At 47.7% G+C, this 16,072-nt stretch overlaps 3 non-coding genes across 3 annotated transcripts; all 3 read right to left on the bottom strand.

Annotated features, from left to right (window-relative positions):
* Positions 1 to 1,400: 1,400 nt before the first annotated feature.
* Positions 1,401 to 1,491, bottom strand: trnar-ucu (transfer RNA arginine (anticodon UCU)). The gene is given in 2 exon segments: positions 1,401 to 1,436; positions 1,455 to 1,491. It is a non-coding gene; the product is annotated as a tRNA-Arg (tRNA).
* A 9,483-nt stretch (positions 1,492 to 10,974) lies between these two features.
* On the bottom strand, positions 10,975 to 11,045 carry trnag-gcc (transfer RNA glycine (anticodon GCC)). Its single transcript has one exon. It is a non-coding gene; the product is annotated as a tRNA-Gly (tRNA).
* A 692-nt stretch (positions 11,046 to 11,737) lies between these two features.
* Positions 11,738 to 11,808, bottom strand: trnag-gcc (transfer RNA glycine (anticodon GCC)). The gene has a single exon. It is a non-coding gene; the product is annotated as a tRNA-Gly (tRNA).
* Between the last annotated feature and the right edge of the window lie 4,264 nt (positions 11,809 to 16,072).

Genomic DNA, 16,072 nt, shown 5'->3' with positions numbered 1-16,072 from the left:
TTCAAGAATTCATCTACCTGTCATAAGGGGGTGGCTGGGAACGGACCCAAGTGCAAGACACAGACACGAAGTAGGGACAGGACCAGGATACAGAGTGAGGGCCAGGACATGAACAAGAATACCGGGAACCCGGAACAGGACTGGACAAGAGAGCTAGGAGCCAGGGCTTGGACTCCGAGCCAGAGATAGGACAAGGACCCAGAACCTGGGTCTTGCCTCTGGCTCGGATCCCAGAACTAGGTAAGGACGTGACTTGGCTGGCAGGCAGGACGAGGCTGGAGTCTTCAGGCTTGAGGTGAGGCAAGGTTTGAGGCTTGAAGCGAGGCAAGGCTGGAGACCAGAGGCGAGGCAAGGCTGGAGACCAGAGACGATGCACGGCTGGAGACCAGAGGATAGGCAAGGCTGGAGACCAGAGGCGAGGCAAGGTTGGAGACTTGAGGCGAGGCTTGGCTAGAGACTTGAGGCGAGGCTGGAGACCAGAGACCTGAGGCGAGGCTGGAGACCAGAGACTTGAGGCGAGACTGGAGACCAGAGATTTGAGACGAGGCTTGGCTAGAGGCTTGGGGTCTTGAAGCTCCTCATGGGCTGGGCGCGGTACTCCTGGGCAGGGCGCAGATCACCTGGCAGGGTGCGGATCACCTGGGCTGGGTGCGGATCTCCACCCCACGGAGGCAAGGGACAGGAAGGGACAGAACCCACCGCAAGGTAACGGCAATCTGTCCTGACTTACCCGGCGGAGGCAAGGGACAGGAAGGGACAGAGCTAACCGCAGGGTAACGGCAAGACAGCCTGATCTACCCGGCGGAGGCAAGGGACAGGAAGGGAGCTAGGTACAGCGTGGCTCCAGGACAAGACTTCAGGCGAGACGAGGTGAGAGTTACCAGCAAGACAAGGCAAAACTTCAGGCAATGCAAGGCGAGATAAGAACTTCAGGCGAGGCGAGAGTCACCGGCAAGACAAGGCAAGGCTACAGGCAAGGAAACAGAAGGCAGGGGAAGGGATACAAGGAGTAAGGACAAGAAAAATCCAGCCGCCACGCCCTGGTCTCTGGAAGTATTTATGCAGCCAGCCCCAACGAGAATGTGCTGCCTCAATTAGTGCTCAACAGGAACAGAAACAGGGTAGACAGGAAAACCTGGAGCAGAGTCGATGGATCGGGGGCGTGAACCAGAATGCGGACTTCACGGACCAGACCATGACACTACCGGTCTTTGAAGTAACCAGAGACTCAGTTTCCCGTAAGATTTCAATACTTAGATATATTTTCTTAGCCGTATTACGTGAACAACTTGATTATTTCAAACTATGACCTAGTTTTCTAATTTTTCCTCCATCAGGTGACGTCATCAGTCTCTCGAATTCCGACCTTGATAATGTAAAATCGATTCTAGTTAAAACATTGACTCTGGTGGGACTCGAACCCACAACCTTTGAATTACTTCATTACATAACCGTAGAAGTCCAACACGCTATCCATTGCGCCACAGAGCCCGTATTAACTATGCTGGGACATATAGATAAAAATTCTTCAACAGGAAATTAATCGCAATTTGTCAACTGCAAGCCCTCGTTCCCTTTAAGTTGTTCTTAAACTGTAGAAGCGACACACCTAGTCCACCAGTTCCCATCCTCTTGCAGCAGTGGATTCGTGAAGCTCATTTACAGGAACGGATAAATTGGCCATGGGAATAAGGCGATGGCTTGCTAACCCTTGGTGGTTTGCACACGTCGGTTGGAATCTAACCTGGGTCGTGAGTTGTTGATTTGCAGGGCCCACTGTGTGGCGCTGCGGATCTGGGTTCGATTCTGCTGGGGTCTGTAAGAAAATTGTTCTTCTTGTGCCCGCGTAGGTGTCGGTTTCCACGCATGTTCCAAAATCTCAAATTAGTTACAATTTACATGGGTTTTCTTGGGCTGCCCGCGCACTTTGGGAGGGAAGATCAATGTTGTACCTTTAAATTATATATAGAAACATTTGAAAGCAATAGAATGTTGTAAGTTTCCGTTTCGCCACATCCCCATGCATTTCTTCTCCTGCAGAAGGAGCCGCGATGAAAATCTTCCCCAGAACAGCATATTTTCGGGTACGAACCCACTGGGGCTGTCCGTGACGACACTGTTGCCGCCCAAGCGTTGATGACAGAATTCGGACCCATTTCAAATTATGCGGGATAGAATTCCGAACAGAACCCGCAATGGCCAGAACAGAACCCTGGTTATCGTTCCCTGTCTCTAACCGAGTTTCCTTGCTTTATGTTGAGCTGGGAATCTTCAATCAGAGTCTCCACATTTTCTCGAGTGTTCACTTCAATTGACATTACGATGTAACAATCATCAGTGAAAAGACGGAAACGACAGAAAGTCTCACGAAGCGTAGAATTGATTTTATGTGAAAGTCAGCAGTTACTCAAGATTCTTAGCTGTGATTCACATGGAAGAACCCGACAAGCAACTGTCTTTTGCATAAAATAGTTACAACCTCCATTTTACCAGAACCTTTTCCTTTGCCGGATGTTTACTCTTTGTCAATCTTTAAACATTGTGAGGTTAAAAATGCGAACTTTGAAGATGCTGTTAATGTTCAGCGGGCCAGGCGGCGGCTTTCACCAGCTTTCCGAAGTAAGATAAATGATAATGCAAAGATGGAGAGAACGCAGAATGTGCTGGAAATGTAGCTCCTTCCCTCCAGAGATGGTGCCTGATCTACTGAACGTTGGCACAGTTTTCTTTGTCCGATTCCAGAGCCCGCAGGTTATTTTTTTAGAAGAAAATGATTATTTTATTTTCGCCACAGTATCAAGCATTCACATTTCATTGCTGAACTTCGACAAAGACGAGCATCTGTCAAATGTTTGTCCGCCGTAACACCAAAAGGGAAAGTGCGCTGAATTCCTGAGCAGACCCGCCGCAAGCTTTGTGGCAACAAAATCCAACACAACGTTTGTGACCTCGACGTGATTCGAACACGCAGCCTTCTGATCTGGAGCCAGACCCGCTACCGAAGGAACTTGGGTGATGCGGTAGAGCGGGTGTGAGAGTCTCGGCCCGAAATGTCGACAGTTTATTCCTCTCTGACCTCTCCCATAAACATGCGGATTGTGCAACGTGTGGTGAAGTTCTAAACGCCCGGCCTTGATTTAGCGAGAGCCTCTTTAAATAGCAGCAGGTTTGCCGTCAAGTTAGAGGAAATGGCCAACTGGATTCAATCTTTCATTGACACCGAGAATAATAATTTAAAACCATATTAGCCGACAGCCACGTGTGCCGGATCCGAACGTTTCACTGGCAATGTGTGTTGTGTATGGGATAATCCGGATCTGTTGCATGCGATGCATGCCAACCAGTATCAGTGTTTCTGCACTTCTTTACTAGTGAAACTACAGCAATTACTTCAAACAGTAGAATAACCCAGATCATATCAGGGAGCTTAACGTAAGCAGTGATCATAATATGATTGAATCCATACTACAATTTGAGAGGGAAAAGCATGACTCACATGTATCTCTATCGCTTTGGAATAAAGCCATGAGGCATGAGGGAAGAAGGAAGAGCTCGCTCAGGTGGATAGGAAGACACTGCTGGGGATGACAGCAGAGCAGAGGTGGTTGATCTTTCCGGGATTTGTTCACAAGGCGCAAGATAGATATGTCCCACTGAGGAAGAAATGGCAGGGTAGGCAACCGTGGCCGACAAAGGAAAGTTAAGAATGCATAAAAGCCAAAGGAAAGGTATATAAGGTAGCAAAAGTGAGTGGAAAGTTGGATGATTGCGAAGCTTTTAAAATCCTACAAAAGGCAACTAAACAGCTATTAGAAGAGAACAGATGAAATATGAGGGTACACCAACCAATAATTTAAAGCAGGAGACCAAAAGTATTTTCCAGCTATATAATGAGTAAAAGGGAGGTGAGCGTTGATATTGGACCACTGGAAGATGATGCTGGTGAGATAGAAATGGGGGACAAAGAAAAGGCAGATGAACTTAATGGGTACTTTGCATCTGTCTTCACTGTGGAAGACACTCGCAGTGTACCAGAGGTCAGTGAGTGTCAGGGAGCAGGAGTGAGTGCCATTGCTATTACAAAGAAAAAGATGATAGGCAAACTCAAAGGTCTTAAGGTGGGTAGGTCACCTGGGCCAGAGTCTTAAGAGAGGTTGCTGAAGAGATAACGGGTGCATTGTTCATAATCTTTCAAGAATCACTTGATTCTGGCATGGTCCCAGAGGACTGGAAGATTGAAAATGTCACTCCACTCCTTAAGAAGGGGGGAAGCAAAAGAAAGGAAATCATAGGCCAGTTAGTCCAACCTCGGTGGTTCGGAAAGTGTTGGAGTCTATTACTAAGGATAACAGACATGAGGCTGCTTAACAAGACAGAATCCAAGCAACACACAGGCAGGAGGAACTCAACTGTGGAAAAGAGTACAACCGATGTTTTGGGACGAAACCCTTCGGCAGGATTGGAGAAAAAAATGCTGAGGAGTAGATTTAAAAGTGGAGGGAGAGGAGAGAGAAAGACAAGTTGATAGGTGAAACCTGGAGGGAGGGGATGAAGTAAAGATTATCGGGTAGATTTTAAAGAAAAATAAGAACTAAAGCGAAAAATTTTAGGAAATATCCATTTGTTTCGAAGGACAATACAGTATGCGGATGGTATGCAGATCCTGGTCGACCCAGTCGTCGAGATTTCGCTCTCGTCTTCAAACGTTTGGCACCAGCATGGCTGCAGGAGCTGCCGGAAGGATGTTCAGTGATATCCAGGCGGCTTGGGTCTCTACTCGGGATTTTCCATCTGGGTTTTTTGCGGATAAATCGCAAAGGCAGCAGACAGAACAAATCAGGCCGACTCAGCGAGTTGTTTCAGACTAAAGGACTTTAATTATGCATGTTACCACGGAGAGCTTCTGCACCTAACAGCGGTGTCTAGGGACTCTGGTTAGCTTTCAGACACGCTTCATTATATAGACACAGCGTACGTAACTAAAAGCACTTAACAAAAACTTTGCTTGACTTTGAACTTGGAACTAGATTGCAACAAACAAGAACATTACGTGACTTTGAACCTTGAACTAAATCACAACATTTTGGTCGCACTCCAGCCGGCGCCGCAAACTGCTTCTTGCAAGGACTTTAGATAAATCTTAGGGGTATTCACAAGCGATTAGGTTAACCCCTACATATCCAAAGAGTCTTAAATTCTTCCACAATTCCCTCCTTTTTGATCTTTTCAGATCAACAATCCTCATGAGACAATTCCTCCTCTTCCTCATGGTGGCGGGTTCATATCCCTCCGGAAAGGGTCTTTCTTTGCCAGGACGTGCCTTCGCTCCCCACCTGTTTCGCCTACTGCGCATTTCTCTCAGCATCTGGGGTATCATGGGGACATTTTCGGGTCCGTGTAAGGCTCTTTTCATTAACTGGTAACAACACAATCGTAATGCTCCACATACACGGCACCCTAAAACACATATCATTACCATTATAATTATCCCATGGGTAATCCAGCTTCCCCAGCCAGAAAACCATTCCTCTATTATTTGCCACCATTTCGTTCCTGAACCAAAATTCTTAAGCTGTTCCCCTATCTTCCTAATCTCCTCACTCTTTCCCCTTATGTGTTGACTAAGGTCAGTTATGTTTTCTGAGGCATCGGGAATATAAGTACACCATTCCTGCCCAACCACGGCGCATGTCCCTCCTTTTTCAGCTAAGAGCAGGTCCGGGGACATTCTATTTTGCAAGGTTACCATTCTAAGGGCAACTACCTCTGTCGTTAGGTCTTTCACTTGCGTCTCCACGTCAGTTAGGGAATCGGCAGTGTCATTGGCCAATTTCTCTAGAGCGGCTGCAATATTAATACATTCTCTCGAATTTCGGGCCACACCATATGAGGGAAATGCTAACATCCAAAACCTTCCACTTTCCGTTACCCCTCGCTTACTTCGCCTTAAATAAGGGTGTTGCGATATATATTTTATAGGATGCACGGAGGGCACTATATAGGTCAGGTAATAGCAGCCCATCCAATTTCCTGGGGACACACTCCCATTTCCGCCTGGCGGCCCTGGATAAGGATAAGCTCTTTCCCCACATACCCAGTAAGTCCCATTAGGAGTCTGTCGAGGAGGACCCGGCTTCTGTTCAGTACAAGAGCTATTAGCCAAAAATGTCCCTTTTACCCCCGCCGTATTACCGTAACAAACTCATTTACAGTTTTCTGTGTATTTACTGACTCAAAGGAGGGTATCCTTTTTCCCTCCGTCACGGTACGGAGGTACCATCCGTTGAAACAGTTGCATCCACAATCCCCTTTGCTGACATTACAGTCCTTCATCATCTTCTGCCGATCTCTTGGTCTGAGGATGTTTGAGAATTTGTTGTTTTGGTTCATAAAGTACGTGGGGAGCATTTCCATCCATTCTGGGGGATCCCCTCCAGGGACATTCTCTGGGCGGCATGCTGAGGTATCTTTACACACACCCAACAAGAGTCCAATTCTTCACTTTGATGTTTGGCATAAGTGTGACACAAAGACAAAAAGGTATTTTTGGACGAGGCCACACTAACTCCCCCCAGTATCAGTCCCCACAAATGCATCTGGTTTGTCAGCTTCATGCTTTCTTGTCTTCCAAGTCCTGGTGCAGTTTGCACCTAGTAGCGTGAATCCATTCTCCTTCTCCTTCACCTTCACCGCTGTTCGGGTTGTTAGCAGCACCGTGTAAGGGTCCTTCCACCTAGGAGAAAGAGAGTCTTTCTTAAGCTCCTTTGCACATACTCTATCACCGGGTTGGAAAAGATGCATATTCTCGCTACGCACAGGGTCTGCACCTATCTCACTCTCTCATGCAGCTCGGCGGCCGTTTTGCGCAATGCTTGGGCGTACGCTAAGGTCTGTTCATCATTCCAGATCAGGGCCAGTCTCTCAGTGGTGACAGAGGGTCGAATCCCAGTTGTCATGGGGCACCCCATAAGGATTCCATGAGGGGTCAGGCCAATGGCCCTATTTTTCTTGTTCCGCATAGAATATAACACCACAGGGAGAGCCTCTGGCCAGGATAGCTTATTGTCCTGGCATACTTTAGACAGGGCTACTTTCAATTCCCCATTATCCTCTCTACTATCTCTGAGGACTGAGGCTGGTAAGGGATATGTAATTTCCATTGGAACCCCATGGCCTGCACCAAATCTTTCACGATTCGATCCGAGAAATGTGTTCCTCTGTCACTGTTTATTCCCATGGGCATTTCGTACCGGGGTATTTCCTTCCATCATATTTTTACCACTGTTTGAGCATCATCCTTTCGTGTGGGATAGGCCTCCACCCATCGAGTGAACATGTCAGCTATCACTATCATGTATTTATACCCCGACGCTGACGGCATATGTACGAAATCAATTTGCAAATTTTCAAACGGCATTTTAGGCATCGGGAGATGTTCGAATTTCGCCGGCCATGTGTCCTGATTATTTCTCTGGCAAATTATGCACGCACGGACAATTTTCGGTATTGCAGGTGTTATCCGGGGTGCGTACCATTGCTGATTGATTGCATGCTGCACCCCTCCGTTGCCCATGTGGGCCTGTGTATGCGTCAGGCGGCACAGGGGCAAAAACAAGCTTCGAGGACACGCCACCCTCCCGTCAGGGTGGAACCAAAAACCATCTTTATAGTGACAGTGGGCCTTTTCCCATGCCCGCTTTTCCTGGGGACTAGAATCCTGCTGTGCTACCTGCAGCTCAGAGGGCTCTAAGGCAGGGAGAGGCGTTGTGTGCGATTCGCGAAGGCCTGGTAAAATAGGCTGCTGAGTTAAAGCAACTTTCTTTGCCGCTTGGTCCGGTCGGGCATTTCCTTGGGAAATTTCATCGGCAGCATTGGTGTGTGCCTCACATTTGATCATTGCTAGCTGCTTAGGCAGTTGAATAGCTTCGAGAAGATTCAATACTTGTCGTGAATGTTTTATGGACTTTCCCGCTGAGGTAATGAAACCCCTATTTTTCCATATTTGGGCAAAATCATGCACCACCCCAAAGGCGTAACGAGAGTCCGAATATATGTTGGCCACCTGATTCCTTACGGCATCATGTAGACGGTAATCGTGGATCCACTGACGGCAGTAGCTAACCATTCCCTGGAAGGAAAGGACTTCCTTCTTCGTCTTAGGCGGCGGTATTCACAGGATGACCTGTATTCGGCCCGGCCCTATCTCTCGAACTTCAGCCCTCAAGCGGAAGCCAAGGCATTGCACCTGTGACTGGCAGAATTGTAGCTTTGATCTTGACACGCGATTTCCACGAGCGGCTAGAAACTGGAGCAAAGTTATCGAGTCTTTTAAGCAGACTGATAGAGTAAAAGACGCCACTAAGAGATCATCAGCATATTGTAGCAAAGTGGATTCTCTCCCTAGTTGACACTAGTCCAAATCGTGCTTAACCGCTGCTGCATACACGGCTGGACTTTCGGTGTACCCCAGGGGTAATCGAGTCCAAGTATATTGCTGTCCTTTACAAGTAAAGGCAAACAGATATTGGCCGTCTGGATGGAGAAAAAGGCGGAACTCGGGTCAACCACTGTATAAACGTTAGCATCGGCGGGAATGCCAAAACGCCACTCATTGGGTCGTCCGACTTTAAGTATGGGCAGTATGGGCGTGTTACAGGGGCTAACAGTAGGTCTGAGAACCCCTTGTTTGAGCAGTTTGAGCAGGGGCTATGCTCTCCTCTGCCTCAGGGGCCAGTCGGTATTGTCTGATACATGGTAAGACTGCATTCTTCTTCAGTGTGACACAGTGGTCTCTTGCAGTGAGCACCCTGCCCACATGCGTCTTGTGTAGAGCCCATAATTTTGCGTCGATTGCTTCTGATGCCAGAGGGGCGGCTGGACTTGGCGTTCCGGGTAGTTGCTGTCTTTGGAACTTTGTTGAGAAGGAAGGCGGGACTCCCGACAAGTAGGAAATACCCTACAGGTATACACGTCCCTCTTCAGGCCCAAACCACTCTAAGTCCTTAGTTCGGTATATGGCTGTTGCTGATTGCAATCGTTTTATCATTGGACCTATCCGTTTTGCGTGGTGAGGCAAGCGTATGGCAATGGTTAAATGAGGTACTGAATCTGTCCCCTGAAGAGACAGGGGCCGCTGTTTTTCAGTTAAATTTACCGGAATACCCAACTCTTCCTTTCCGAAGTAGAGATAAGGTTGCGGGTATATTGCGGGTATAGAGATAAGGAGGAGGGAGGAGAAGATGGTGGAGCGACGCAGCGCGCGCAGCTCTCCGGTGAAATGATATCGTATTTGTAAGTAGATTTGATGCAGACAGTCGTGAGAAGGCACAGAGGAACATCTGGAGAAATTTCTGAAATGCCCGGTTCGCTGCCGCTGCTACTGTGCGATCGAGAATCTCCGGAGGGAAGGCCCCCAAATTCCCGGCTTTACCTGCTGCTGGCGAACGAGGCTGAGGTCGAAGCGTTCGGCAGAGATGGTGCTCGGTACTCGGTGTCGGAGAGCTGATCGGAGGCTCGAAGTTTTCGGACGACTCAGAGTCGGACTGTGGTCAGGCAAGGCAGGGAGAGTTTTCTTCCTTCTCCCGTCTGCGTGAGATATGGGACTTTCGAGAGACTTTGAACTTTTTTACTGTGCTCATGGCCTGTTCTTTATCAAATTATAGTATTGTTCCACTGTTGTAACTATATGTTATAATTATGTGGTTTTTGTTAGTTTTTCAGTCCTGGTCTGTCCTGTGTTTCTGTGATATCACGGAGGAATATTGTATCATTTCTTAATGCATGCATTACTAAATGACAACAAAAGAGGACTGCGTGTCCTCATATTCTAATCTAATCTAATCTAATATTTCGCTCCTCTGTCCCTCAAAAGTGAATGCCCTCTTCCTGTACTCCGGGTCATCTTTTGTCGTATACCAGGCGGTACAGTGCAATCGGAGCTACACTGCACTACCTGCAGCAAGCACCGCAAGGCTTCAATGCGTTCTGTGGACAGCCTCTTCTTTAGGTCATGCCCTATTCAAGTTAGCACTTCGAGGAAAGGGTTACTCTCCAGCTGCCAGCAGTACAGCACAGGCTTTTGGGCATTTTCAGGTTCAATAAGCAAAGCGGTCAACTGATGTACACGGGGGGAAGGTACTTCCATATACACGCCCTGATAGGTACAGTAAATAGTAGCTCCTAACTTACAAAGAGCTTGGCGTCCTAATAGAGGCAGGGGAGTGGTCCCGGAAAACATGAGCGTCTCTTCTATCCGATTATCACCAAGGGACAGGGCAATATTTTCCGATAGGCGTTCAGTTAAGGGAATACCGGCCACCCCAACAGTTCCTACCCTTTTCTGACTCAAAGGCGATCCAAGAAAGTGGGTAGAGAGGACAGGGTAGCGCCAGTATCAACCAAGGCTCGCAGATGAGTATCTCCTATCCTAAAGGTTATCATGGGCTGCGTCTCAGAGTCTTGGGAAAGTGATTTAACCGGTCCCTATACCACCACCTCCCTCGGCCCCCCTGCTCGTGAGGAAAAGGGTTATTATAAGAGAAACAAGTCACTCCCCCTCAGTTTGTTCCGCTGGCCTTGCGGGTTCCCTGCAGAGGGTGCTCCGACTTTCCCTAGCCCAGTGCCCCTTTTTTCCAGATTTCCTGCATATGTACGTGGCGGCTTTTTAGTCGGGAATTCGAGGATCCACTTGCCAAGGGAGTTGCCGAACCTCAGGTCGAAGAATTTGGAGATGAGTGTGCTTGGCATTTTAGTGCTGAAGGCCAAGTTGCAGTTACTAGATTCTTATTATTCAGATTCTCCAAGATCAGAATTGAACGGGGAGGTGGCATCTCCCTGTTCTGGTGAATTGCAGGTTTTCTGGGTTACTGCTGTTGATGTGCTTAGAAACACAAACACGAGGAAATCCACAGATGCTGGAATTACTTCTTGTGTGTCGCTGTTGATGTGTGCCATGACCAAAGGAAAAAATTTATGTGCATTGGCCGGGAATCGAACCCGGGCCTCCCGCGTGGCAGGCGAGAATTCTACCACTGAACCACCAATGCAAGTACTTGTCAGGAATGACGTGCACTCCACATCAGCAGTACACTTCTGAAACTATTTTTTTGACATCCTCAGAATTTTCTCTTGTTGTCAACAGTACTTCCCACATAAATTTTATCAAAGCTCCTTGCTTAGCTCAGTGCAGACAATCCTAACTTCACGGATTTTTCAAATACTAGCTAATGTCAACCACAGACAAAGAACTTGCAATTGCTTGGATTTTCCCTGCTGCCCTTCATCGACAGAGTCTGTGCCTTTGTTAAACAGTATTCACCCGGCATCTGCTCCTGTGACAAGCAGATGTTAACCAGTGTATCTCCCCATTAATCCCATTGTCACCCCACGACAACGTGGGACACATCTAATCAGATCTACGGCTCACAACCACTTCCATTTCGCTGAGATATCAAATGCATTAACTTTTTATTAAAGTTAATCTGACGCGGTTTGTTTCTGCTCTCCTTCCTGAAAACTCTGTTTGTCTCCTGACTGTCTACAACTTTAAAATATACGCATGAAATCACTCTTCCTGCACACACTGATTTCCCATTCGGTCTTGGAAGGGCCCACCTCGTTTCCGACGGTCCAAGACCAGAATTGATGGAGGGAGATGGCATCTCCCCGATTTGGCGAATTGCAGGTTATGTGGGTTACTGCTGTTGATGTGTGCCATGACGAAAGGAAGAAGTTTACGTGCATTGGCCGGGAATCGAACCCGGGTCTCCCGCGTGGCAGGCGAGAATTCTACCACTGAACCACCAATGCATCCCTGGTTTCTCTTACTACGGTGTCCGTTGGCGACCCTGGGGGCACCAGAGGGTCCTCCTACCTTCTGCCGGCTCTTTTTTGCAGTCTTCATTCGTTCTTCCATCTTCTTACTTACTTTCAAGGTCTTTCCTTGCGTTCCCGGCCGTCGAGGTTTCGCCACAGGAGCAGCAGAACCGCTCGACTACTGGCACTTCCCATTTTAGTCATAGTCATACTTTATTGATCCCGGGGGAAGTTGGTTTTCGTTACAGTTGCTCCATAAATAATAAATAGTAATAGAAATAGTATTTATTATTTTCTGCATTATTTCACACAGAATCTTATCTATAGCACTCACCGGTGTGTTTCCTCTGTCTTTCCATAGCTCTCTGAGTTCGGTTACGGAATTTATTGGTAGCTTCCTTGGTACCCCTACGAGCGCCCCCTACCGTCCCCCTTTCAGCCAGGAGGCAGGGCACGACTGCCGTCCTGCTTTCAGCTAGGAGGCTGATTTTCCTTCCCAACGTGGAAGGCGCTTTTCTGTCTTGCTTCTCCTTTTCCGCCCAGGCTTCTTTTTCTGGAGCCTGCTCTTCTAGCCTCCCCCTTTCAGCTAGGAGATTAAATTGAGGATCCCATCCTCGTCGCCAATCTGTTGCGGATAAGTCTTAGGAGCAGCAGACAGAACACATCAGGCCGACTCTGAATTGTTTCAGACTAAAGGACTTTAATTATGCATGTTACCACAGAGAGCTTCTGCACCTAACAAAGGTTTCTAGGGACTCTGTTTAGCTTTCAGACACGCTTCATTATCTAGAAAATTAAATAGGTGCAGGAGTAGGCCATTCGGCCCTTCGAGCCTGCACCGCCATTTATTATGATCATGGCTGATCATCCAACTCAGAACACCGCCCCAGCCTTCCCTCCATACCCCCTGACCCCCGTAGCCACAAGGGCCATATCTAACTCCCTCTTAAATATAGCCAATGAACTGGCCTCAACTGTTTCCTGTGGCAGAGAATTCCACAGATTCACCACTCTCTGTGTGAAGACGTTTTTCCTAATCTCGGTCCTAAAAGGCTTCCCCTCTATCCTCAAAGTGTGACCCCTCGTTCTGGACTTCCCCAACATCGGGAACAATCTTCCTGCATCTAGCCTGTCCAATCCCTTTAGGATCTTATACGTTTCAATCAGATCCCCCCTCAATCTTCTAAATTCCAACGAGTACAAGCCCAGTTCATCCAGTCTTTCTTCATATGAAAGTCCTGCCATCCCAGGAATCAATCTGGTGAACCTTCTTTGTACTCCCTCTATGGCAAGGATGTCTTTCCTCAGATTAGGGGACCAAAACTGCACACAATACTCCAGGTGTGGTCTCACCAAGGCCATAGACACAGCGTACGTAACTAAAAGCACTTAATAAGAATATTGCTTGACTTTGAACTTAGAACTAGATTGCATCAAACAAGACAATTACGTGACTTTGAACCTTGAACTAAATCACAACATTTTGGTCGCATTCCAGCCAGCGCCGCAACCTGCTTCTTGCAAGGACTTTAGATAAATCTTAGGAGCATTCACAAGCGATTAGGTTAACCCTTACATATCCAAAGAGTCTTAAATTCTTCCACAGGGTTTACTCCCGTTGCATTAGTCTCTACTGAGGCTGCCCACAAGGCGATGGGGTTATTTACCCATCGCGGGGGATCTGGTTCACGAGCGCCAGGGCGTGTCCACACAACTGTGGGCCTGCGTGCTACGTGTGCAGGGGCCATACCTCCTCACCGTCCTCTGAAGTTTAGCCTGAGTCCGAAAGGAGTTCAGTTTCCCTGTGTCGCCAGCCAGCGAATAGGCACTACATGAGGCTTGCTGGTGCAATGTGTGTTTTGGCTGGTTGCATTACGACCTGGTATGGGAACACCAATGTCGGACCGCACCCATTATCAAATATCCTCATAGAAACCATAGAAAAACTACAGCACAGAAACAGGCCTTTTGGCCCTTCTCGGCTGTGCCGAACCAGTTTCTGCCTAGTCCCACTGACCTGCACACGGACCATATCCCTCCATACACCTCCCATCCATGTAGTTGTCCAATTTATTCTTAAATGTTAAAAAAGAACCTGCATTTACCACCTCGTCTGGCAGCTCATTCCATACTCCCACCACTCTCTGTGTGAAGAAGCCCCCCCCTAATGTTCCCTTTAAACTTTCCCCCCTTCACTCTTGACCCATGTCCTCTGGTTTTTTTCTCCCCTTGCCTCATTGGAAAAGTGTCTCATCACACAGACCATGTTCTTACCTCGCTCTTACCATGAGCTAGAAGGTACAAGTGCCTCAGGACTCGCACGACCTGGTTCAGGACCAGTTACTACCCCTCAACCATCAGGCTCCTGAACAGAAAATGGCTAACTACACTCACGTAAGGACTCTTTTGTTGTGTAATTGCATGATCGTTATTTATTGCACGGTATGTTGTCCATTGATCCTATCGAGAGTTGCTGTACTATAGACTTGTTACGTATGCCACAGAAAAAAATCATAGGGTTATATGTGGTGACATATATGTACTCTGATAATTAATTTTTCTTCGACTTCTGACTTTGACAATTATTCGTGAAAATGAGAGCCGCTGAGCTGGCGCTCGGAATCAGCCATTGTTGTGCAGTCCGAGTATGACGTGACAATCATTTATCTTTGCTCAGTCCGGTCAGTTTTGAAGAAATATTGAGTGGTTTGTAAAAGGAAAAACGCAACAACCCACATGAACACGATGTGAAGGAATTTCAAGGGACAGACTGATTTCACAACGCGTTCAAGATGAATTCACAAGCAATTAGCGTCATTGTGTAACGGATGGGAGAAAAAGTTTCTTTCTGTGGTAACAAACACCAAATGCAGGAGGAACTCATCAGGCCGGGAAGCATCTATGCTGAAGAGCAAACAGTCGTCGTTTCGGTCTGAGACCCTTCATCAGGATTGGAAAAAAGATGAGGTCATATTAAGAAGGCAGGGGGAGGGTAGGCAGAAGTACACGGTGGTAGGTGATAGGTGAAGCCAGGGCAAAGTGAAGGGTGAAGTAAAGAGCTGAGAAGTTGATTGGTGCAAGAGATGCAATGGAGAACGGGGACTTGGATAGGAGAAGGTTGAAGACTATGCAAGAAGAGGAGGGGAGGAGCACAGGAGACAGGTGATGGCAGGTACGTAGATAAGGTGGGAAAGGGAAATGGGAATGGGGAATGGTGGAAGATGGGGCATTTACCAGGAGTTTGAAAGATCGATGTTCATGCCATCAGGTTAGAGTCCACCCAGACGTTGCTTCTCCAATATGAGTGTGGCCTCAGTGCAACAGTGGAGGAGGCTAATAGCTGACACGTCGGAATGGGAATGGGAAGTAGAGCTGAAACCGGCAACGGGAGATCCTGCTTTTTCTGGCGGAGAGAGTGCTGGTGCTCGGAGAAGCGGCCTCCCAATCTATGGTGGGTGTCAGTGATATACAGGAGGCCACACCGGAAGCACCACACTGATGACCCCAACAGACTGACAGGTGAAAGGTCGCCTCACGTGGAAGGACTGTTTTGGGTTCTGAGTGGTACTGAGGGAGGAAGTTACCCCCTCTCCAGCTCTTTATCTATTTAACTAATCAACTTTCCAGCTCTTTACTGTAGCCCTTCCTCTCTACCGGTCTAACCCATCACCAACCACCGTATACTTCGCCCTCCCCTCACCCCACGTTGTTACTTTGAGCTGATCTCCCCCCCCCCCCCCGCCAGTTCCGTGAAGGGTCTCCGCCCGAAATGTCGATTGCTTACTCTTTTCCATAAATGCTAGCTGGCCTGCTGTGTGTGTTACTTTGATTTCCACTATCTGCAGATTTTCTCTCCTTTCTGTGGCAGGGCGGCCGAAGGGTCTAAGGCGCATTACTAAGGTCCAGTCTCCATATAATCCCAGCATTGCCAACATGTGTATACCTGCACATTCTTTTCGGCGGCTACTTTATTAAAAACGCGCTGGGTCATGCACCGCAGACCGAAATATAAAAATCACAATTGTTCATGGAGGTTTTCCTGTATTGCTGTCCAGATGAACGACGGCATTACGGGGTTGTAGAATAATCCTAAATTAATGATGCTTGTGGACATTAAGTTAACGTGTCCCATATTTATACCACCGATCACCAAAGGAGATTCTGCGGATTCTGGAAAACTTGTGTAACACCGCCAACTTGCTGAAGGCCACAACAAGTCAAGCTGCATCTATGGAGCGAAGCTGGACGCGACGCCATT

Source organism: Mobula birostris, chromosome 2 (assembly GCF_030028105.1).
Source record: "Mobula birostris isolate sMobBir1 chromosome 2, sMobBir1.hap1, whole genome shotgun sequence".
NCBI lineage: Eukaryota > Metazoa > Chordata > Chondrichthyes > Myliobatiformes > Myliobatidae > Mobula > Mobula birostris.
Note: the sequence above shows the minus strand (reverse complement) of the source record. Positions and strands in the feature narration are given on the sequence as shown.